This window comes from Mesoplodon bidens (genome assembly GCF_964165515.1).
Source record: "Mesoplodon bidens genome assembly, chromosome: 2".
NCBI lineage: Eukaryota > Metazoa > Chordata > Mammalia > Artiodactyla > Ziphiidae > Mesoplodon > Mesoplodon bidens.
This window is the reverse complement of record NC_138177.1, coordinates 170,381,322-170,405,327: the sequence shown is the minus strand read 5'-3', so window position 1 is coordinate 170,405,327 and position 24,006 is coordinate 170,381,322. Positions and strand designations below refer to the sequence as shown.

The 24,006-nt window shown below is 50.1% G+C and overlaps 1 protein-coding gene across 1 annotated transcript in view; it reads left to right on the top strand.

Moving 5' to 3' along the window:
• Positions 1 to 11,212: 11,212 nt before the first annotated feature.
• Positions 11,213 to 24,006, top strand: part of ALPL (alkaline phosphatase, biomineralization associated) — a 59,243-nt gene continuing 46,449 nt past the window's right edge. Inside the window, exon 1 of the mRNA XM_081220740.1 lies at positions 11,213 to 11,349. The gene's annotated coding sequence lies outside the window, so the exon portion shown is untranslated. The remainder of the gene's footprint in view (positions 11,350 to 24,006) is intronic.

Sequence of the window (24,006 nt, the reverse complement as noted above, 5' to 3'; positions counted from 1 at the left end):
CCGCTTTAGACCTTTAGCTGCCTGAGCACTGTGGTGCCCCTTACTACCCTCTTCCCATGTAATTTGAAATATAAATAACATTAAACCACAACAAACACCTAACAGATATGCCAAAGTTAAAATTAGCTTATACTTCCATATTTTAAACTTACTGATTGCAGAATTTGAATAAGATTGTTGAAATGAACTTCTGTTCTTGGGTATTGTTTGGACTGGGGGTGATTCTTTCACTTTTCTGGCACCCTGGCCACATTTTTTTCGCCTAACCACTAGTTGCTGAGGGAGGGTGGGTGTGGAGCGAGATGAGGTTGGAGTGTGACCCAGGCCAGCCCAGGGACTGCCGCTGCACCTAGGCTCAGAATGCTGACATGTCACCTGTCAGGATCTCTCTCTGCTGTCAGTCTGACATCAGGCTATTAGCCAGCCGAACAGGAACCTGTCTCATCTCACAGGGACTAGCTGGATTCTCAGCAAGCAATTATCAGTTTACTCCACACAGACTCTCTGTGTTGGGGACACCGAGAGATCAGGAAACAGGTGTAGAAAATGGCCCAAGAATAAAGAATAAAACGGTCTACTATCCACTATCATAACACACGGTAGCAATGAGACACATCATTTCTAGACCATCAGAGCAAGTCGGGGCCTGAGACCATACCTTGTCCAACCTTGTCATTTTACAAATAAGGAAATAAGATTTCGGTGTTAACAGTGGCTCCTGCCAAGGAGGAATTAGCATGTGTGTAATTTAATCATGGGCAGGTCCTAGCACACCATGGGCTCAAAAAAAAAAAATCATCACTGAATTCAAATAAATCTTCTGATTTGCTGCAGGAGAGAGGAAGTTGGAACCAGGTCTTGGTTGAGCTACTTACCCGTGGTGGGGACGTGATGGGAAGAGAGGTGGCCTCTAGGGACTTCTGGTGTTGCAGTGGTTAAGAATCTGCCTGCCAGGGGCGGATTCTTAACTACGGGTTCAAACCCTGGTCCGGCAAGATCCCACATGCTGCAGAGCAACTAAGCCCGTGGGCCACAATTACTGAAGCCTGCGTGCCTAGAGCCCGTGCTCCATAACAAGAGAAGCCACCGCAGTGAGAAGCCTACGTACTGCAACGAAGAGTATCCCCGGCTCGCCGCACCTAGAGAAAGCCCATGCGCAGCAATGAAGACCCCACGCAGCCAAAAATAAATAATAGATAAATAAATAAAATATATATTAAAAAGAGAGAGAGAGAGGTGGCCTCCGTGGCAGATTCTAACCCACCTCCCTCCCAGTGAATGGTTGCTTAGTCTACAAACAACTTCTGCATCTAATTAAGTGCAGAAGCACTGAGAGTGGTGCTTCAGAGGAGATATTTTCCTCAAAGTCCTACTCTGGCCCCACTTTGACGTGCCATGACCAGCCCAGCTCTGAGGCATGGAGAAGGGCCTGCACAGGGATCGTCCCCTTCTGCCCCCAGGGATGCCATGCCCACAATCTGGAGTTGGCAGTCATAACGATTGTTTCTACCGGCCATTTTGGCAAAGTTGCTTTCTGTCCCCTCTCTCCTGGGGGAGGTCAGGTGGCGTTGGGACAAGGAGAGTATTGTGGTGCCAACCATTGTTCTAAGTGTCCTTAAATGGGTGTTTCTGGTACACGCTCTATGCACACATGTCCATGGGGCTTTAAGCAGGAGAAATAAGGGGGTGGGTTGGTTGTGGCATCTTCTCTCCTCGGAGAAATAAGGACATTGGATTATTTGTTTTAGGGAGAAATAAGGAAGTGAATTTTTTCTGGGCAGGGCACGTTTGGTGACATGAAACAAAACTTTGGGTGGAGGGCATTGTGAGGCCATATTGGAATTTCCAGGGAGCTCCATGGGCCCAGGAAAGCTAAACGCAGCCAGGCCCCTGTGGTGCTGGGCATGGGAACTGGAGAGTTGGAGACTAAAGCTACCTGCCCAGTGCCTTGGGCTGCAGGTCTCTCTTACCTCAGTTTCTTTCTGAGCAACTGCTCCCTTCTCCTCTCATCCAGCAGACACATCCACTTCATCAGATTCCACATAGCTCCACATGGCCCCTGGCACCCAGGAGAACCTGGCCTTTCCTTTCTCGTGGTCAGCAACTGCCCTCCCGTTAGTGCTTCTTGGTTCAGATTCTGATTGATTGTGGAGTCAGGGGACAAGTCTAGGGATTGGCTGAACCTGAGCTGATCAGCTATGTCCAGAGGGGTGTGTGTGTGTGTGTGTGTGTGTGTGTGTGTGTGTGTGTGTGAAGGGGTGTGTTGTGGTGGCCACCTAGAGTAACAGATGCTATGGTAGGGTTTCCCCTGGGATGAGGGACACTGCAAGCAGGCCCTCTAAGTAAGTGTGGTAGAGTGGGAATGAGAGTTTGTTCTCTCAGTTTGAGAACCAAGGAGCAAACATGGTTTGTAACAGAAGGAAGTGGGATGATGGCCTCTCATCATCTGAGTGTCCAGACCCCTTCGCAGGCCAGTCCCCAATTCTTTAAGAGCTTCCATGTTGGCACTGCATGACCCCGACCCCATCCATAGTTGATTGGACCAGGAGTGAACATGTGACCCAGACGGGAAAATCCAATTCTCTCTCCTGGGCACTGGCACTGCAATGCCTCAGTGCACTTGCCAGATAGCCCTGGGGGGCCAGGTCCTGCTGCAACGACTGGCAAGAAGAGAAAGGGGGTCTGCAGGGAGGGCAGCGGGAAGCAGGAACAGAGAGAAGAAACTAAGTTTGAAAATGGTCTGAACTGGTGACTGATCAGATCCCTGCTTGTAGTCACTGTGGAAAACGTATGGAGGTTTCTCAAAAAACTACAAACAGAACTACCATATGACCCAGCAATTCCACTCCTGAGTGTATAGCTGAAAAAAAATGAAACACCAATTCAAAAAGATACATGCACCCAATGTTTATAGCAGCACTATTTATGATAGCCAAGATATGGAAGCAACCTAAGTGTCCATCGACAGATGAATGGATAAAGATGTGGTACATATATATACAATGGAATACTACTCAGCCATAAAAAAGAATGAAATTTTGCCATTTGCAACAACATGGATGGACTTGGAAGGTATTACGCCTGGTGAAACAAGTCAGACAGAGAAAGACAAATACTGTTTGATATCCCTTAAGTGTGGAATCTAAAAGATAAAACAAACTAATGCATATAACAAAAAAAGAAATAGACCCACACATATAGAGAACAAACTAGTGGTTACCAGTGGGGAGAGGGAAGCAGGGAGGGGCAAGATAGGGGAAGTGGATTAAGAGGTACAAACTACTATGTATAAAATAAATAAGCTACAAGGTTATATTGTACAGCACATGGAATATAGCCAATATTTTACAATAATATAAATGTAGTAAAACATTAAAAAATTGTGAACCACTATGTTGTACACCTAAAACTTATATAATATTGTACATCGTCTATATCTCAATTAAAAAAAGAATTGAATACAAAGGCTTTTGAATGTTTCCCCCAGCCAAAAAAAAAAATCCCTGCTTCCAGTCGCTTCTGGAATGCTGGCTGCCTCCCTTCATGACAATCTTCCCTTTAATAAATTCCTCTTTTCTGTTAGTCCAGCAGGAGTGGTTTTCTATTGCCTGCAACTAGAATACTCATTAACACATATATTTAATAAAATAATAATAATAATAGCTGATATTTATTGAATGCTTATTATATGCCATACACTCTCCCAAGGGGTTTAATATAGATTATCTTATTTAAACCCCTCAACAACTCTGTAGGGGTATGTATTATTATTCCCATTTCACAGCTGAAGAAACTGAGCACAGATAGGTTCACTTGCTCAAGGTCACACAGCTAGTGGAGCCAGATTTGACCACAGGTTGTCTGGTTTCAGAGTCTGGGCCACTGTCCATTATGACAGCCTTTTCAGTTGAGAGCGCTGGGAGGTGGGGATTCAGGCCTTCTGAGCTCCCCCACATCACATGCTCATTCCAGCCCTGCACCCACACAGAAAACTCAAGCTGGAGGAGTTGGCCTCTGAGGGGGAGTGCTTGCCCTCTGCCCCCTGCCCTGCCTACCCCACCCCCAGAAGTAGAGGGAGAGTCCAGAGTCCCTGGGTTTCCATGACACTGCACTTTGGGGTGGTAAACATTAAACCCATTGGTCTTCCTTCCTCTGAGTGCCCAGAGACCTCTGGAACCACCTCGAAGGAGGCTGGAAAGGGGACAAGACTGTTCAAGAGGTGCAGCACATGGTCACTCTCACCTTCCAGAATTGCTTCTGGGCACTTCCTGAAGTGCCACTTCTCCCACTTGAAGCCACCATGGTGAGGGGCCTGGGCTGGGAATTGCACCCTGGCTGCCTGCTCCTAACTTGATCTCCAAGCCTTGGATTTGTTATCTGTAAAATGGGGGTTATGGGCTTCCCTGGTGGCGCAGTGGTTGAGAGTCCGCCTGCCGATGCTGGGGACACGGGTTTGTGCCCCGGTCCGGGAAGATCCCACATGCCGCGGAGCGGCTGGGCCCATGAGCCATGGCCGCTGGGCCTGCGCGTCCAGAGCCTGTGCTCTGCAACAGGAGAGGCCACAACAGTGAGAGGCCTGCATACCGCAAAAAAAAAAAAAAAAAAAAAAAAAAAAAAAAATATATATATATATATATATATATATATATCTTACTTTACACATATAAAATATTTTTGTTATTATTTACTTCAAAGTGCTTTGGCAAGTATAGAGCCCATAAATGTAGAGTGTGAGTACTTGCCCAAGTCCTAGAGTCACGTGTGGGGGACATTTGTGAGTTGCCTCTCTCACATCCACTTCCTTCTTCTGCGTTTGGAGCAGATTGGGTAGGTGGGGACCTTATCCTATCTCCACAGGTGGGCCTGGATCGGCTTAAATCAATCATTGTGGTGACTGGACTAGGGAGTTCGTGATGGAGGTTTGGCGCACGAGACTTAATTCCAAGGCTTGTGTTTGTCTGGGGAAACAGATTTCCACATTTTTGATATATTTTAGGTGACATATATCCATATGTCACCTGGGAACCTCCACCTGGGTGAAATTGGGGCCAAATGAGAGGAAAAGGAGCTGAGAAGTGGAAAGAGAGGGAAACCAGGTCCTGATTACATCACTGAACCACTGGGGAAAAAAGCCTCTCCTGAATGTAGACTTTTCTGTTTCACGAGCCAGTAAATTTCCTTTATTTCAAAACCAGTTTGAGAAGTTAGATTTTGTTATTTACAACTTCTTAACTGATAAAGAAACAGGGACCTGAAGTGGGATATGGCAAATAATAGACCCTGTGGTGCAGAACTAGTGGGGCTGAAGAGGGATGTATGGTGTAGGTGGAGCCAGGGCTTCTGCCTGGGAGGTTGGCAGTTCTCAAAAAGTTGGCGGTGAAGAAGTCAGTTAGGCTGTAGTCTGAATCTTGGAATTCAAACCAAGGTACCTCCAAGGCTGCTCTTTTGTGAGACTTGTGGGAAAATTTCAGGATTTTGGAGGTTGTTCATGTCTTGTAGTCTTTAGTAAATTCCTACCAGAAAGAGACGTGCTTGTTTCCTTTGAAATTGGCCTGTTTTAAAGAAGATAAAGAAGAACTAGACACTTTAGACCTGAGGCCTGTGATCCAAGTTAACGGTGAGTCCAGGATTACAGCCAAAAAACTGAATTCTCCATGCCCAGCTATATTTAGTGTAAGCAGAGGCCAGGAGGTGGGGGACTTAGCAGGAGATAAAGCTGAAGACCCCTCAGGTCCTTCCCAAACTCATCCCATTAAGCATTCTTTGTCTGAGATGTTTTTTGTTTTTTTTTTTGCTGCGCCACGCGACTTGTGGGATCTTCATTCCCCAGCCAGGGATTGAACTCGGGGCGCAGCTGTGAAAGTGCTGAGTCCTAGCCACTGGACCACCAGGGAATTCCCAAGCACTCTTTGTTTGACAAGGAGACCCAACTCCTCTTCTCACGCTTCTGCTGGGATGCAGACTGTGGACAAGAGGTCAGTTAGCAATATCTCTCCACACCTGCTATGGCTTTGACATGTCAAGGAAGAAGCCACCCATTAAACCAAGGGCAGGGGGTATGCACTGAGCCCAAGGTTAGTTGTCAGGAGATGACTATCCCCAGGTCATGTCCTAGACACAGATAAGTGGCAAAGTCTCCATGTATTTGACTAAAAGCAAATAGGTCAGACACCTCCTGAGCCTTCTAGAACATTGCTAAAGTAATCCCCATTCTGCCAATATCAGCCTGCTATTGCCCAAGGCCTAAAGTATTCTTGGGCCCCCAAATTTGCATCTAACAGGAAGTGGGATGCTAAAGTGGTACAGCCCCCAGGGAGAGCATCTCCAAGGTCCATCTCAGGTGTGTCCATCGAAGACAGGGAGATGGATGGACAGACTGATGCACAGCCAGGAGGATGGATGAATCTTCAGGAAGATTTTATCAGTGATGACAAAAGCCATTATATGCATGGGGCAGAGGGGGGCGAGGGTGGAGGAGATCTCTCCGCCATCCTGCGTACAGCCAAACTCTCTTTCTGCTTATTTGGGATGGCTTCCTTCCTGCCTTCATTCTGGAAATGCCATGGGACTGCTATGGCTGGGCCTGCCTGAATCTGCTCTGACCTCTGGAATCCAGCCCCCAGCAGACAGCCTTGACCCTTCCTTTTGGCCTGCAGCCTTCTCCAGGGCTGAGAAGAGGAAGCAACATACTCCCTCTTGGAGCTTGGAGCCTGCTCACAAGTCCCTTTAGAAATAAAGGGCAAAATGGGGACACTGTTCCTTGGACAATGGGGTTTTCTCACAGGGTGGGCTACCCAGGCCTTTGTGAGGAAAGCTTCCTTTAAGTGCAGCCGGGGGTGGAGGACACCCTCCAGCCTCAGCCTGAGCACAGGGCTGACTGCGGGGGGTGGAGGGTGGGGCCTGGGACTACAGATGGGGCTGGAAGTGTGCTTGAGTTAATTCTGCCTGAGAGATTGGCCTAAGAGAGAAGACGAGGGCTGAGCGAGGGCAAGCCTCAAGATGGGACAGCTCAGGGGCCAGAGCAGGACTGGGGCGGGTGGGTAAGTTTAGACCTGGGGCTGCAGCCAGGGCTGGGAAGCTGGGAAGAGGCTTGGGGGTTAGAGCTGGTCCTGGGAGAGCGTTGTACACTGCTCAAAGCCCAGGCTTTAGCCATGGGCGGCCTGGGTTCTTCCCTGACTGTCTGGGTGGTCTCAGGCAGGCTCTCGGCTTCCATCTACACTCTGATCCCATCTTCTCTCCCCTGAACACTCCATTTAAGGCCACCATCTGGCCCCCTTGGCACTCCTCCTCCCCCTATATCTGTGCTCGTTCTTTACTCATTCCCTTAACATCTTCTCATTTACTATATAATTTACTTAATTATAATGTTTATTGTTTATCTGTCTTCCTTAACTAGAATGTCAGTTCCATGAGGACAGAAATCTTTATCTTGTTCACTTGTGTCCCCAGATCCTAGCACGGTGCCTGGCACTGAGCAGGCATCCAATAAATATTTGTTGAGTGAATAAAGTTGTTAAGCCTCTCTGAGCAGAGAGCTTTCTCATTTGAAAAGCGAGGATGAGGGCTTCCCCAGTGGCACAGTGGTTAAGAATCCGCCTGCCAATGCAGGGGACACGGGTTCGAGCCCTGGTCCAGGAAGATCCCACATGCCGAGGAGCAACTGAGCCCGTGCGCCACAACTACTGAGCCTGCGCTCTAGAGCCCGCGAGCCACAACTACTGAGCCCGCGCGCCACAACTACTGAAGCTTGCGTGCCTAGAGCCCGTGCTCCGCAAGAAGAGAAACCACTGCAGTGAGAAGCCCATGCACCACAAGAAGAGTAGCCCCTGCTCACCACAACTAGAGAAAGCCTGCGCACAACAACAAAGACCCAACGCAGCCAAAAATAAAATAAATTAATAAAAAAAGAAAAGAAAAGCGAGGATGACGTTAATGATGCTGCCTCGGTGTTGCAGGGAGGAGCCAATGAGATCTTGCCTGTGAAGAGCTTTGCACCAGGCTGGCGGGCACTTCTGCAAATGACAACTCGTATATGCCTCAGTTTCCTCATCTGTAAAGTGGGAATAAAAGTTGTTGTGAGGGTTAGCTGAGTTAATATGCACAAAGCCTCATATTAGGTCAGAGCCTCACATGAGGTCAGCGTTCAGTAACGCTGGGCAGTACCACCCTTAGTTCCTTCCATCTCAGGCTTTTGGGTCCTTGTTTTATTGAGTTGAAGGAGAGGCTGGAAGTGACTCTGGGAGTCAAATGGTTGAACCTCTGGTTATGCTTAGGCTTAAGATAAAATGATCCCTCAAATCCAAGGCTTAAAACAGACAAAGGGTTTCCAGACTCCCTCCTCTTTAAGTATCTGCCTAGATTTCAGGCGCTCCATCCTCCAGCGCTGGGTCACAGCTGATTCCTTGATGCCACCCATAAATAGGCCTTGGAGTTTTGTTCTTCTCTCTCCATCCTTTCTCCTTCATCCTTCACCCTGAGGACCTGACACCCCTGTGATCTCCATCTCAGCCTTTATCCCTGTAGGAACCTCCCCAGGGTTAGTGGAAATGAGAAAATTCTGAGCTCCTGGGTCTTTTCACCTCTAACTCAGCTTCTGATGCCTGGTGGGCTGCAGACCTTGCTCAAGGCAGGGGGCTCATGGTGTGCATTTAATAGACATGGAGTGAATGAATGAGTAGGAAAAGCCCCAGCTCTGACCCTGACCATTAGGTAACTAACATCTCTGGCCTTCGGTTTCCTCATCTCTAATGAGGGTTATAAATGCCTTCCCTGTCCACCTTAAAAAACTGTTGTAAGAATCAAATGAGATCATCAGCTCTTAGAATAAAGGGAGCTTGGAGGTCACGCAGTCCGATTTGCTTATTTTTTCAAGAAGGAAACAAACCTCCAGAGACACGGTATATGTATAGATGCAGAGAAACCTAATATAATGAACTGTTTTCTTACAGCTGAGTGGTCCAGGAATCCTGGAATTCTAGAGGTTGTCCAGTCCAGCCAGCCAGAGGAAATCTAGGCCTGGACAGGGAAAGCGATTGCTCAGCTCCCCCAGGAAGCAGAGCTGGAAGATGGGGCTCCTGGTTTCCAGTCCAGGCCTCCTTCCTGCTGTGTTGACAGCACCAGGAGGGGTGGCATCCAGGGAACAAGGGAGGCAATGGCTGCTGGGTGACTCCACCTCAGTTGAATTCTTGGGGGACAGAGCCCAGGAGCAGGGTAGGAAGAGTGAGGGAGGAAGGTAGCAGGACTGGCAAGGCAGTGGTCTGTCTTGCTCATAACCAATCCCTGGACTCCCAAGGTGGTACCTGGGGAAAAATCATCGACACACAGGAGGCCCAATGCTGGCCATGTGGTGCAACCAGAAGTGTCCACCCCCCACCAGCCTTGGGGAGCTCAGAAGTCAGGGGCAGGCATGGGGGCCCATGATTGGTGAAATGGGGTCCTTCCAACTCCCTGTTGCCTCAGCCCCCCAGCCTCTGTTCAGGCTGGGACAGGCAGACCTCCCGTACCTGGGGATTTGCCCCTGGCTCACTGATGGTGACACCATCTCAAGCTTCTTCTTATCCCTAAATCCTTCTTCGGAGTTTGTGAGCAATTACAGAACCCCTCCCAGGTTCTGGATGCTTTCACCCACAATTTCTTATTCAAAAGTGTTGTTTCCCAAACTTGATTCATTTACCACCTCCATGATTTTTGCCATAATAATCTAACCCACTGAATACATAAATAAATAATATTTAATCAATGTTTTGCTTCACTTTCTAAAAACATAAACTTATGTCAAAAAAGAAACTTCATATCACTCCTGTAAATAAAGAAGCAGTATCAGTTGCTAAAAATACAAGAAAAAAGAAAAATAAATACATTCTTGGTTTCTGGTGCCAGGCCCCAGCTTTTGTTCCAGTTATACTGACAAGCCGCCTGCATGTTCTCTCTGGACCTCTGTTTTCTCCTCCCTAAAATGGGGTTGTTGGGAGATAATGTATGCAAGATGCCTTGCTCTGAGCTGGCATGGAGTAGGTAAGAGAGAGAATTCTGGGCTGGTATTGCTTCTGCTGGTGCTGACACCTTCTCTGCTCTGCTCTGGCCTCAATCCCCTCCAGTCCCAGCTCCAACCCACTTTATCTAGAACTTTAGAGTTTCCTGTGCACTTTTCAACCCTGTCTCATATTAACCTGCCTCTCAGCATGTGATAAGGGAAGCCAGGGGAGATCATGTCTGCCTATTAAGGGGCTGGCCATGCCACAGGGCTCAAATGATTTGCCCAAGGTCACGAGGGTGGAGTCTTGAACCTGGGCTGTCTGTTTCTACTGCATGGGGCGTGTTGGCTTCCTCCTCTGGTCACCCAGGAGACAGGTCCTCAGGCTCTGGCTGGGATGCAGTCTGCAGGAACCCTAGCTGGCTCTAAGGAGAAAGTCCCTGTCTAGGAGAGTTGGCCCTGTCTAGGGGACGCTCCCCTCCCCGAAGCCACCCCCTTCTAGGTCTCCCTCTGCTTCCTCAGCCCCTAGCAAAAGAGACAGCCCAAGGGCAGGGGAGAGAGAGACAGGCTAGTGGTCTGGTTGGAGTGGGAAGGAGAGAGGGGACAGTGAGGAGAGTCAGAGACACAGGTGCACAGAGACGGAGAGACAGACTCGTGCACAGAGATGGGTAGAGACAGAGACCCAAATAGAGACAGGTTATCAGACACAGAGGCAGACACACAGAGAGAGGCAGACACACAGAGAGGGGCAGACAAGACAGAGGGCTCCGAGAAAGACAGCCACAAAGAGACACAGAAGGAAGTTGGAGCCAAAGCTAAAGGCAACCCCAAAGAGTCGCGCACAGAGACGTACTCAGAGCCGGAGCTCGCGGAGAGAAAGTTGAGAGAGAGAGACAGACAGAGAGAGAGACAGAGAGAGAGAGAGAGAGAGAGACAGAGAGAGAGACAGAGAGAGAGAGAGAGGAGGGCGGAGCCGGACACAGCAGGAGAACACGGAGACAGCGGCACCCCAGCCCGCCCCAACCGCGCGCGAGACCCGAGCCGAGCCGGGGCGCAGAAAGGGGGAGGGTGCCTCACTCCCCGGCAGGGGGCGCCCTGGCCGCGCGGCGGACCGGCGGGCATCGCTCCAGCCGGGGCCGGGGCCGGGGCCGGGGGCGGGGCGGGGGCGGGGAGGGCCGGGGCCCCGGCCGGGGGCGGGGTCGGGAGCACGGGAGGGCTGCCCCGGCCGCGCTCGCGCCCCGCGGTCGCCTTTATAAGCCCGCGGGGGAGGTGGCCCCGGCAGCGTCGCGCTCCCGCCACTCCGCGCCTTCCGTCCCAGCGCACCGACCTCTCGTCACTTGTGCCAGGACAGACCTTCGCCCACGAACTCTGCGCAGGTAAAGACGACGCTGGCTCCAGGCTCCCCGCGGCCCCAGGGATGTGGTCGATTCCCGGCCCCTCCCCCATCCTCCCCTCGCCTGGGGACAGTGGCGAGGTCGGTTATCAGTGGCGGGGCAGGGACCTCCGCGCCCCGACCCCTCCCAAGGCAGCCCATTCGGAACCCCCAGCCACCTGCCCCGCTCCCGTACTCGCGTGCATCCGAGGCTTCCGGCGGGCGCGCTGGGCCGGGCTGGAAATCGGACTTGGCGCTCGCGGAGCCGGCGAGTCAAGGGGACTGCGCTCGCGACCGCTGCTGCAGCCCTGGGGTCTCCCACCTCCCGGGCCGCTGCCCGAGACCCCCACCTTCAGTCTAGGCACCTCCTCCCGGTGCTCCGTGACTGAGCGGCTTCTACGGAATCCCCTTGGTCCGAGATCAAGCGAGTCAGGTTGCCCACCCAGAACTGCCAACCACCTAGTAATCTCTAGGTCTTGCCACAGTAGTCGGGGAGGGGGCTGGTCTGCCTGGGTGGGCTCCAAAGTAGTTTGGGCCAGAGCTGGGAACAGTAGAGGGAGGGAGGCACTTGGGTCCGGGAGCCGCAGGGGGGTGGGAGTGGGGGGAACGGACATCCGGCGTGTTGGAGTCTGTTTGGGAGTCCGGGGTGGGCACAGCAGCCTTAGGGCAAAGCTCCGGAGCCCCGGAAGCTGAGGGAGTTTGCGATCCATCTCTGGGCATGTGCAGGTGAGCGGATAGCTCAGGGTTGGTTCCCATGCCTAGTCTTGATAAGAAAGGGTTAAATGCATGGTAACCATGGTGGGGGGGGAAGCTAAGGAAAGCCCCATCCTTCCCCTACATTGTCCCTTCTGACCCTTTTTCCAAGCGTAATGGGATTGGGGGAGGGGGGCTTTATAAAGGCCTGAGGGTGGAGGGGGAAAACCCTGGAGATCAAAATGGGGCAATTCTCAGGCCAGAAAGGGCCTCTGGGCCCTGGGAAAGAAAGACTCCCCCGGTGGGCCGGGCTTCCCTGGTAAGCAAGGGGTTGGCTCCCGCACCAGCAAAGATGACAGCAACTGTGTATCGAATGCTTACTGTGTGCCAGGCTCCAACACTTCACATGCATCGTCTTGTTTACAAATAGGAAGACTGAGGCCTGGAGAAGTTAAGTAAATATGAAACCAGGGTGTGAACCCAGACTCTAAACCCTACAGCCTTAGCTCCCTGCAGCCCATTATATGACCCAAGAGATGAGGGGCTGACCTTTCCTCTTCTGGCCCTGCTGGTGCTCAGTCTTGCCTCCGCCCATGCTCTAGACCTGCCTTCTTCAAATCTTTAGTCCTCCCCACTGTGTTGTTCCCCCCACCACCACCACCTACTCCACTCCCTGCCCCTGCTCTTCTTGACCCTTTGCCTCCTTTTTTCTTCCTGAACTTTATGCCTCTGAACTCCCTAAGCAGAAGAGGCTCCTGGACATGGCTTCCTAACTTCCCAGCCCCTGGAGTAAGACATACTTGAGTGATGGCCCCTGTCTGTATCTGTGACCCCACCTGGAAAATAGGGAGTATGCCTCTCTCATGAGACTATTGTGAGGAATAAAACTGAACTGAGGCCAGAAAGAAAATGCTATCGTCATTTAACAAATACTTATGAATGCACCAAGCCCTGTTCTAGGTGCTGAGAATGCAGCGGTAAATTAAACAGCCTTCTGGACGCTTGTGTAACAAAATGTTTTCAGGCTCTGAAGTTGACACTTCAGAATTGGAATTAAGCAATTCACAAGGAAGGAGATTAAAATGCAATAACATGGGTGAAACTGATCAGCCAACCTTTGGTTTTCACTAATAGAAAAGGCAACCTAGCTGTGTGACCTGGGACAAATTCTGTTCTCTGTCATGTCCCAGTCTCCTCCTTTAAGCTGAGGAGATCAATAAATAGTATGATTAATGTATGCAAGGTGTTTAGCTGGTGTCTGTGCCTAAGAAAATATTGTCTATAATCAGCTCTAATCTCAGCAGAAAATGCAGCCCTGAGACTGGGCATAGGGTTATGTCGCTGCCCCTAAACCCTAGAAACCTGTCACCCACCGCCTAGGCCCTGTCCTTTCCCTGATGGGTTGTGCTGTAGAGTGGCACGGCGTCTTCCTTGCCCACACTCAGGTGCCACCTCCTGTCATCCTAAACTCAGCCTTGGCCAGGAGCCTGGAGGTCCTTGCTGGGAACAGGCCTGGGGCTGTTATCTCCACAGTGCCTTCTGCCTCTGTGTGTCCCAGCTTTGAAATGAGGTGAAACCATACTCAAGCCCTGCCTGTCCCATGGCTTACATACCCAACATTCCCTGCAGACTAGAAATCAGTCCTGGAGAAGGGAAGTGACTTGTTCAAGGACACACAGATGCTACCTGGGGAGCTGGGGCTGGAGCCCTGGTGATCAACTCTAGCAATCTTCACGTGTACCCATCTTTGGGGATGAGGCCTCTTAATCCAGGGGTAGGATCCTGTGACATAGCTCGGAGTTCTCACCTTGAGTTATTAATAACAAAACTCAGAGCTTGAAGAGAACATTACGGGGAGAGTGAGCAAACTGAGCTGAGAACCAGCACTCAGAAATCTCTGTATGGCCACAGGAATGCAGACTCAACTTTCCAGTGCTACGTCGTCGTCCTCATCCTCAGCAGGGTGGAGCTACGCTGTGCGGTGTGTTTTTTTGTTTTGTTTTTAGAGATGTCCTCACTTTTAGAGGGCAGCTGTGGGCAGTAGATTGGAGGTTCATTCCCAGCACTGCTGTGTGACCCTAGACAAGTTTATTTCCCTCTCTGAGCCTCAGGTAAGGAAATCATCTGAAATATGGGTTAATAATATGTACTTTGCAGAGTTGATGTGTGGGGCCAGCAAAATCATAAATGGTTTTTCACCATTGAATGGCTCAGCTGGGGCTGACCCACTGTTGGAGATTGTTGTTGAGAAGTTAATATTTCCTATGGGACAGTTTCTTTGCCACTACCAGGTGATCCATAAGGGCCAGAGGGAAGGCCCTATGTAGGTTACAAAGGCCTAGACAGGAGAGAAAGTGCTGGCTTTGGGATCAGCATCTTGGGTTCCAATCCCTAGCTGTGTGACCTGAGGCAAGTCACTTGGCCTCTCTGAGTCCTGGCTTCATAGTAGGCCCCCAGCAACTCTTCTCTGATGCTCAGTGTCCAAAGAACATTCAAGAGTAGTCTCCATATTTTTCCACCCCCCTCATACCACCCCCCAACATTTACTAATTACTCCCAGAAAAATGACATGCTTAAAGTTTTCCATGCTGAAATTCTCAACCTCACAGTGGCATGAAATCAATTGTTTGCATTTAATTTGACTTCTCAAATTAAGGGGTAAAATTTGAGATGAGGGTAGGGGGTGGTGGGGGAGGAGATGAGGAAAATGAAGTTAAACCAGATGTGTTTTTGTTTAACTGTCTGATGGTGGTTAAACTGCCTGGGTATTAACATCGTTCTTTCTGAATTCCAGTAACCAGGAGTCAAGTTTCACTTAAAATTGTAGTGTTCCTTCCTGGCTACCGTGGACTTGCCATCCCCATTATTATTATTATTACTATTTTATATTCATCTGAGGCCACAAAGTACTGGCCAGAGAAGAGACCTCATAGATTCCTCAGAGCTGGAAAGCATTTAAAGGCTGCCTCTGTCAACCAGCTGCTTTGCAGACCAGGGAGACTGAGGTCCAGAGAGGGGATCGGCTTGCCCAGGGTCACCCATGACTGTCCTAAAAGTAACCACTATCTTGATTTTGGTGTGTATCATTTCCATAGCATATCCTTAATATATCCATTTTTTAAAAAGAAAGAATTGTTGAAGGAAGAATACAGATGGTATGAGTTGGTAGAAAAAGATCTGCAACTCAGAGCAGAGTTTAAGCCCTTGAACTGTTGATATACTACCTGTGTGACCTTGGGCAAGTCCCTTTCCCCTTCTGTGCCTCAGTGTCCTCATCTATAAGCCAAGTTGCCTGAAGAGCAGGAGTTGGGGGGTTGAGACATCCCTAAGACTTGGAATGGGTCTGATTTAATTTGAGTTGGTCCTCAAACATTTGTGACTTAGGTTATGGCAGGTCAGTCACAAACTGCCCCCCTGAGGCAGAAAAGGGTGGGGGTGGGAGCATTGTTGACTCCTGCAGTGATTTTTTAAAAACTTTATTGAAATATAGTTGATTTACAATGTTGTGTTCGTTTCAGGTGTGCAGCAAAATGATTCAGTTATACATATACGTATATTCATTCTTTTTTAGATTCTTTTCTCATATAGGTTATCACAGAATATTGGGTAGAGTTCCCTATGCTATGCAGTAGGTCCCCGTCAGTCATCTATCTTATATATAGTAGTGTGCATGTGTTAATCCCAAGCTCCTGGTTTATCCCTCCCTGCCACGTTTCCCCTTTGGTAACCATAAGCTTGTTTTCGATGTCTATAAGTCTCCTGCAGTGATTTTAAAACTTTGATTTCATTGCTGGTGATTGCATTTTACATAAAAATAAGGGTTTCTGGCTTCTCTCAAAAGATCAAAAGATGTGGTCACTCTGGGCTGCATCCCTGCCTGGCCACCATGACTGGAGCTGATTAGCAGCTGCTCCATCCACTTGACCGCAGTGCCCACTGTGCCCTGCTCTCGCACCCAGCCCATTTGCTTCATTGCTATTCCCTGCCTGCCTTCTGAGTTTGCAGTTTCTGGGCTAGGTGCATGAGGATTGGGCCAGCCCTCAGGAGGCTCAGGTTAGGAATGTGGGACACATAGACACCAATCCCTCTTCCGGGGCCTGGCAGCATCTCTGAAACATGTCAGCCAGGAGGAGGGAGCTTTCTTTCTGCTTTTCTGGTCCCAGGAAGAGGCTAAGGGCTCTAGAGTTTGGGGGCTAACAGAGCATCAGCCTGTCAGTGCTTAGGAAGCTGGGCCCGGGGCCCACCCCCTTGGGGACAGGCAACCTGGGGTGCTTCAGACTAGAGATTATGCAGCCCCCTGAGGGGAGGGACTCCCTTGACACCTGCCACTTCACCTAATGCCCCCAGTAGCCCTGTGCATTGGTGTCACTTCGCAGACAGGAAACACCGTCTTGCACTCTGAACCCACAGCTCTCTGTTCTTCCCCCTTTTCTGGGGGCCAAGGCCTGGTGATTGATGACAGGCCATAGCCCAGCTGTAGCACAGATCTCCAAATCGCCGTGTCTGAGCTCAAGGGCAGTGTAGGAGGCCATGAAACCTCATGGTTAAAGCTCACGGTGAAGGCTCTGGAGGCAGCTGCCTAGCATGAGATCCTAGAAGGTCTCCACAAGCAAACTGCTCTGCGGGGTACAAGATGAATAAGGGGGAGCCCTGATTCCTGACAGAGCCACAGGGCCCCTGGTCCCTGCAGCTGCAGAGGAGTTCTAGGAATGACCTTGTGTGGGAAGTAGCATTTTGTGAGCACCCGCTGGGCACCAGGCACTTTCCACATCATCTTGAACCTCACCTACCCCTCACTCCCTGCCATTTTGCAGTTGAGGCTCAAGGGATGGACTCCTTGGGTCCCATTACAGATGAGGAAACTGAGGCACAAAATCACAAAATCACTCAGCCTGGAAAGTGGGAAATAGACACACTCACACTCATACACACTCATCCCCTACCATTGCCAATCCATCCACTCAAGGATGCTTCCTTCTTTGTGACATGAATGACACACCCTATTTTCCTAGAAGAGTCTGGTTCCTTATTTTGAAATGATCATATCTCGTAATTCATATTTCAGCTTCAGTTAGCCTATCAGGCTATCAGAGATAAACAAGTTCCTCTCAAAAGCTCATTTGAGCCTTGCCTTAATCACCTGAGTAATTATTGTGAAAATGCTGTGAGTTTTCAATTTTCCCCTTGACCTCATCCTTCCAACAAACATTTAAGGTCTTACTCTGTGTCAGGAACTGAGCAAATCACTTTTAATGACCTTATTATATTTAACTTGTTATCCTCTCCATTTTATAGAGACAAAAACTAAAGCTCAGAGAAGTTGAGTAACTTTCTCAAGGTCACACAGCTAGAAAGAGGCGATGAGACCCAAATTCAGGTCTCATGCCTTCCTGCCCAATCAGATTAGCATCTGGATTCAATTTTTTTGTCTGGATACAAGCCCTCAGGGGACCTTGCTGTATATATTTGTTTTCAGTGGAACCATCTGTCTCTAGGGTTTGCAAAGTCATGTGGGAGGTCTCAGAGGGAGGGGACCAAGCACAGGCACACTCCTGGTTGGACAGCAGCTTCTGTTCTCCCAGACAATGGGTTTTGGCCTGGACACCTCCTCTTCTAGTCAAGAGGAAGGAAATGACAGTCCTAGCAGGAAGCATCCTCAGAAAGCCGGAGGAGCCTGAGTTTGAATCCCAGCCCTGCCATTTCAAGCTGTGTGACCTTGGACACGTCCCTTTCCCTCTTGGCTTTCAGTTACCCTGCCTGACAACTATGGCTTGTTTGAGGGAGGCAAGGTTAGGACTTTTCTAGTTCACGTGTGGCAAATAGTTGGCATGCATGCTGTCACCCTCTTGTCCTATACATGTCAGACATGACTAATCAACCACTGCTCTCTTTCCTTCTAAACCTTAAGTTCCTTCTAAATGCAGTCCTCCAGGCAGCCATTATCCACTCATTAGAATTGGCACACAAGATGGAAAGACATTCCGGAACCAAATTAGACTTAGGCATTGTGTGAACAGGGGCAGAGAAGGGACAGGCCCAGGGTGGTGCCCAGGTCGGTGTCACTGTGGTCCTCTGTCTTCTTTTCCTGGTCTGGGAAAGCAGGAGGACTCCTGAGCTAGACTGTGCCAGAACTCACCTCTGGTGTAGGGTGCAGACCTTCCATGGAGCTGTGTCCCTGGTTCACTCCTCAAGGAAGGGTGGGGAATGGTTTCTGGGGCTGGTCACAGCTCAGGCTTAAAGTAAAAAGGAGAAGGAAGAGGCTGGTTTCAGATTGTCCTGGAAAGAGTTCCGCTTACCCCTTCCCCCACCCTCCATAATAATATCCATAGTAGTAGTAATAAGAGTTATTAACATCTGCTGAATATTTGTTATGCACCAAGCCACTCTACTAAATGCTTTATATACATTCATGCTTTTAATCCTTATAACAGCCCATTTTTCAAGTGAGGGAAATAACTTGAAGGTGAAATAATTTGCCCAAGTTTCCTCAGCTGGTGAACCAGCGGAGTTGCTGAGATTGGAATTTTCACATCCGTCCAGCCCTGAAGCTGGCTCCCCTCCCTGGCTCAGTTTCCACACTGGCTCTTCCTCACTCACCATCATCACCTCTCATTTGTGACCCTGACCTTCCTTCACCTGTGGAAAGCACTCTTCCGCATGCAGAGCCTTCCATGTACACATGGGAGTAGCACAGCAAATGGCATCTCCATGTTGCAGGTTAGAAAACTGGGCCTGGGATCACACGGTGAGGAAATGGTTATCCCTGGGCCCTGGATTGGCCAGGGGAGCCTGGGTTGGGGGATGGGAACATGGGAGTGTTGCAGCTGAGGTGAGGTTGAGTTGCTGGCCCCCCATCCTGGATGAACCAAAACTAGTTCCTGTTTTAATCAGCCATGGGACCATAGATGAGTCACTTTAATACTCATTTAATAGTCACTTTAATACTGGATACTGCCAGCCTCAGTATCCAGGCTCTTATACTTCTCCTTTTTTTTTTTTTTTTTTTTTTGCGGTATGTGGGCCTCTCACTGTTGTGGCCTCTCCCGTTGCAGAGCACAGGCTCCGGACGCTCAGGCTCAGTGGCCATGGCTCACGGGCCCAGCCGCTCCGCGGCATGCGGGATCCTCCCGGACCGGGGCACGAACCCGTGTCCCCTGCATCGGCAGGTGGACTCTGAACCACTGCGGCACCAGGGAAGCCCATACTTTTCCATTTTTAAAGCTCTTTCTTACTCATGAACTCACTGAATCCTTGAAACAGCCCAATAAAGTATTATCTTCATTTTGCAAAATGGAAACAGGCTCAGGTCAAGTCGATGGCAGAACCAGCCCTCAAACTCAGGTCAGGATCCCAGGCTAAAGATCTTTGCCCAGATGTGTCCCCCAACCTGTCCCATCTTTGCCTTTGTACCTGCTGTCCCCTCCCCTGCAGTGTCCTCCCTGCCTATGTTGCCAGTTGGCATCACGGCTGCTTTTCTAGATCTTGCTTGGAAATCTTCAGCCCTTTGTCATCTGATCATCCAGGTAGCGTCTGGCTCTGTGTGAGTTTCTGGAGGGCAGGAACCCCATCTGAGTCATTCGTGAATCCCAGTGTCTAACAAGGTACCCGCATTCAGCAAGTGTCCAATGACGTTAACGTAACGAAAGGCTGCCCCGCCTGGCAGGGGTTTCCACAGCCCAGCTGGGCTTGGTTCCCATGGGGAAATCTGGAAAGGCTGTCCCGCTGGGTTTAATGCCTGAGCCACTCCAGGCTAAGCCTGGCTGCCCTTCCCACATCTGCACTGGTGTCTTCTTCTCTCCATCAGTGACATCAACTCATGAATGATTGGTTAATGATGGACAGCAGGACAATCCAGTCTCCCTATTGGTGGCTCAGACCCTTAGTCAGGTCTGAGTTTCCCCAGCGTCCTACCTCTGACCAACCTTCTTGTTCACAGATGGACCCTCAGTGCCAAATAACCTTAATTTCTTTAAAAATAGTAACAGCCATCATTTGCTGAATCTATATAACATGCATCCTGGTGCATAGTACGCACTTAATACATATATGGTGAATGGGTGAGTGAATACTTGCAGGAAATAACATCTCTTAGGAACTAAGACCTTGTATGACCTCCGTGCCTGTTTCCTCCTCTGTCCCTGAGAGGTACTCGGAGAAGTGATTGATACATATATATCAATAGATGTTTGTTTTAAATATGTCATGGGGGCTTCCCTGGTGGTGCAATGGTTGAGAGTCCGCCTGCCGATGCAGGGGACACGGGTTCGTGCCCTGGTCCGGGAGGATCCCACATGCCGCGGAGCAGCTGGGCCTGTGAGCCATGGCCGCTGAGCCTGCGCGTCCGGAGCCTGTGCTCCGCAGCGGGAGAGGCCACAAGGGTGAGAGGCCTGCGTACCGCCAAAACAAAAAAAAAAAGTCATGGACCAGGCTCTGTTTTAAGTGCTTCACTTATATTTATTCATTTATCCTCACAACTGAGCCCCAGAGAGTCTAAGTAATGTCTCCTAGGTCACACAATTGGTACCAAGTGCAAATATTTTCATACCTTCCAGGGCACATGTATTCCAAGTAATCTAATGTGGTGACCACTTTCCCCCAACCTCTTTCCATAGCACAGAAGCCCCTGCCCCAGAGCCTGTGCTCATAAGTAGTAGGTGAGTCCAGTGGTAGTTTTGCCCCCTGACTAGGAAACATCTCCATGGATGTAAAATGCTTAACACAGTGCCGAGCCCATAGTAGGTCTTGTGATCATCATCCATGTAACAGGCGGGGATCCTGCCCTGTATAGAAGCCCACGGGAGGGAGACCTGAGTCTGCTGGAGAAAGCCAGGAGATCCTTCACGGAAGAAATTAAAGCAGTCTTGAATGACTATAACAGCATCAGCTCATACCTCCTGAGGAGCAGACACTGCCCCAAGTGTGTTAGATGTAGGAACTCATCAGCCCTGGGAGGAAGCACCATAATTAATCATCCCCACCCCAAGGACGAGGAAACAGAGAAATGAACTCACTTGCCCGGGAAATGGTTAGGAGCTGGCAGGCCGGCATGTAAATCCCAGCCATCAGGCTATGGAGTCTGGCCATACTGCCTCCTGTTGTAAGGAAAGGCTCATCGAAATTTCCTGCTGGGCAGTTCCTCTCGCCTCTGCTCAGGGCTGGCTGTTGGCAGGCAGGCCTGTGTGAGTGTACACGCTGATATTACATGATCCTTGGAGTGGAGGAGAGTTTCCCCACCTCCTGGGCAGCCTTCCCCACATCACACCCTGAGGCTGGGCCCAGACGGAGGTTTTCAGGAAAGGAAACCAGCCTATCACGTTACTGCTGCCTGGGGCAACCCCTGCTCCTGTCAGCTCCCGAATTCCCTGGCACTGCTCAGAGCAGACAGCAACAGGGACTAACAGCCCTCCCGATGGGGAAGATGCGTGACGGTTCTGAGGGAGGTACTGCTGTGGTCTATAATACACAGAGGCAGAAACAAGACTCAGTGTGGTTAAGTAACTTGCCCAGGGTTTCGGAGCTGATGGGTGGAGGAGCTGGGATTTGAACCCAGAGTCTGGGGGCTTTCCCCTCTGCCTTTCAGTCTACTCTGAGCTGACTGGTTTTGCCTCTGGTGAGGGAAAAATTGTCTGTCTTGGGGACGTCTGGTCCAGAGACTTAGGCTTGCCTCCAAACAATCTTAATTTGTTTAATAAGATTAAGAGTTGTCATTTGCTGAATCCCCATGTATGGCCTGCTAAGTAAAGTGTTTTACACACCCCTTTTCCTTTGGTCCTCTTAAACTTCCCACGGAGTAGGTACTCCAATCCCAGCTTTTACAGGTGAAAAGGAGAAGCACGGGAAAGGGAAGGGACTTGCCCAAGGTCATGTCGCTCATAAGTGGTTAAGCCAGAATTGGAACCTGGGCAGCCTGGCTCCAGAGTGTGGGCCCGGAGTCACTTAATAAATATTAGATAAATCTCTACAGGCCATATGTATAAACTCTTCTTGCACCTGATGGTTCTTCCAGAGCCTGACTCAGGGAGGGGGTGCAAGGCAGGAGTTGAGCAAATGGCAGGAATAGGCTGCGGGACACTCCCTGGCCCCCTGAGCCAAGGATGCAGAGTTTATCTACCCCTTGTATGATCCTGGTTGAAGGGAGGAATGGACAGGGGTGGGGGGCACAGGGGGGCAGTCCCGGTGTCTCCAGAACCAGGGTCAGAAGGAGGCCAGAGTAATTAGCCTGGCTGAAGCTACTGCTAACTGAGAATCCTCAGTGGGGGACTGGCCCCAGCTTCAGTCCAGGGCTCTGGCCTTGGACCTGACCCTCCTGGAGTTCCATCTCAGGCTTCCAGAGTCTTCCTGGGGTGGCAAATCTCAGAACACTGGTTTGTGTGAGAACTTTGCTCTGCAGTTTCCCCCTTCGACACCCAAGTCCCTGGACTGGCCTGCCTGCCCCACTTTGTCCTTTTGGAGGAAGCAGATCCTTTCCTCTTGAGTGGCTACTTGATTGGAATAATCAAGTATTTCCCCACTGGCCCCTGGCCAGGCAGAGCTCACTTGGCAAGGCCTCTCACTGGGGCTCTGAGGAAGGCCTGCCAGCCTCCCCATCCTGTGGCATGCTCTAATCAGCGAGGCTGAGATGCACAGAAAACCCCGTCCCATTGGCTTTGCTGAGCAGGCCCCAGATGGTTCCTGTGGCAGAGGCAGGGCTTTGTTCCCTCACTGTCTGAAGTGACTACTGTTGGGGGCAGGAGGGGCTGTCCCCACTTCAGAAAATTCACGCTGGAGTGGCCTTTCTTGTCAGGTCACCTGGGTATCACCTCTTGGCGCCTGTCAGGCTGGAAAAAGGAGGAAGCAGAGTCAGGAAGGGGGAAAGATGGGTACAGAACATTCATTCATTCATTCAACAAACATTTCCTTAGCCCAACTGCCTGCTAAGCCCAAGGCTAGCTGCTGGAATTCGCAGACCAATCTGGTCTAGATTTTCCTTCAAAGATCAACCAGTGTGTGCAGGAGACGGTCATGTAAACAGACACATTCAGACACACTCACCAGGTGGTGTAGGGTGAAGGAAAGTTTAAGAGCTGCGGGACCAGAGGAACCACCTAACCAAGCCTCGGGCAGCACAACCACAAAGAATTTCTGCGGGAGGCAGCGTCATTCTTTTTTTTTTTTCCTCTCTCTTTCCAACAAATACTGAGCATCTTCTGCAGGCAGGTGTGGCTCTGGGTGCTGGGGATACAGGAGCTCCTCTGTAATGCAAAAGACAGACCATAAAATAAAATTGGGTTAATTTCAGCCAGTGATGAGCAGGGTTGTGAAATAGTGAGGGACTGGGGTGCGGGAGGGGCTCAGAGGAGGTGGCCTTTAACCCGAAGAATGAGGAGTGATCCAAGCAAAGACCTTGGGGATGAGTGTTCCAGGCAGGGGAACAGGCCGTGCAAAAACCCTGAGGGAAGAGAACAGGGCACAGAAGGTCTGAGTGGTGAGCGGAGGGGGCCAGGAGGTGATGTCAGAAGGTGGGCTGGACCCAAAGCTTGCAGACCTCAGACCGACTCTGGGAGAATCAGCAGGGCCTGCCAGGAGAAGTAAGGTAAGGGTGACCTGTTTGTTGGCTGGCCCCTTAAATGGTTGTTTAAGCAGGAATGGCCTTTGGGGTTTGCCACTCCAGCCCTCTCCAGGCACAGAGAGGGAAAGTGAGCCTCCCAGGTCGTGAAGGGAGGTGGTAGGACTGTATCTGGGTCCCCTAGCCACCAACCAGTTTCTCTCCAATATGCCCACACAGCCCCTCTGAATTAAGGCAAACACTTATTAAGCACTTACTGTTTGCCAAGAAAGTTACATATCTTGCCTACTTTGACAGGAGGAGGTGACCTGGGTTCCAGATGATTGACCCTGGCCGAGTGACTGAACCTCAGTTTACTCATAAAATGGGGACAGTAATGGTTTCCAGCTCATAAAACTGTTGAGGATTCAATGAGATATGAAG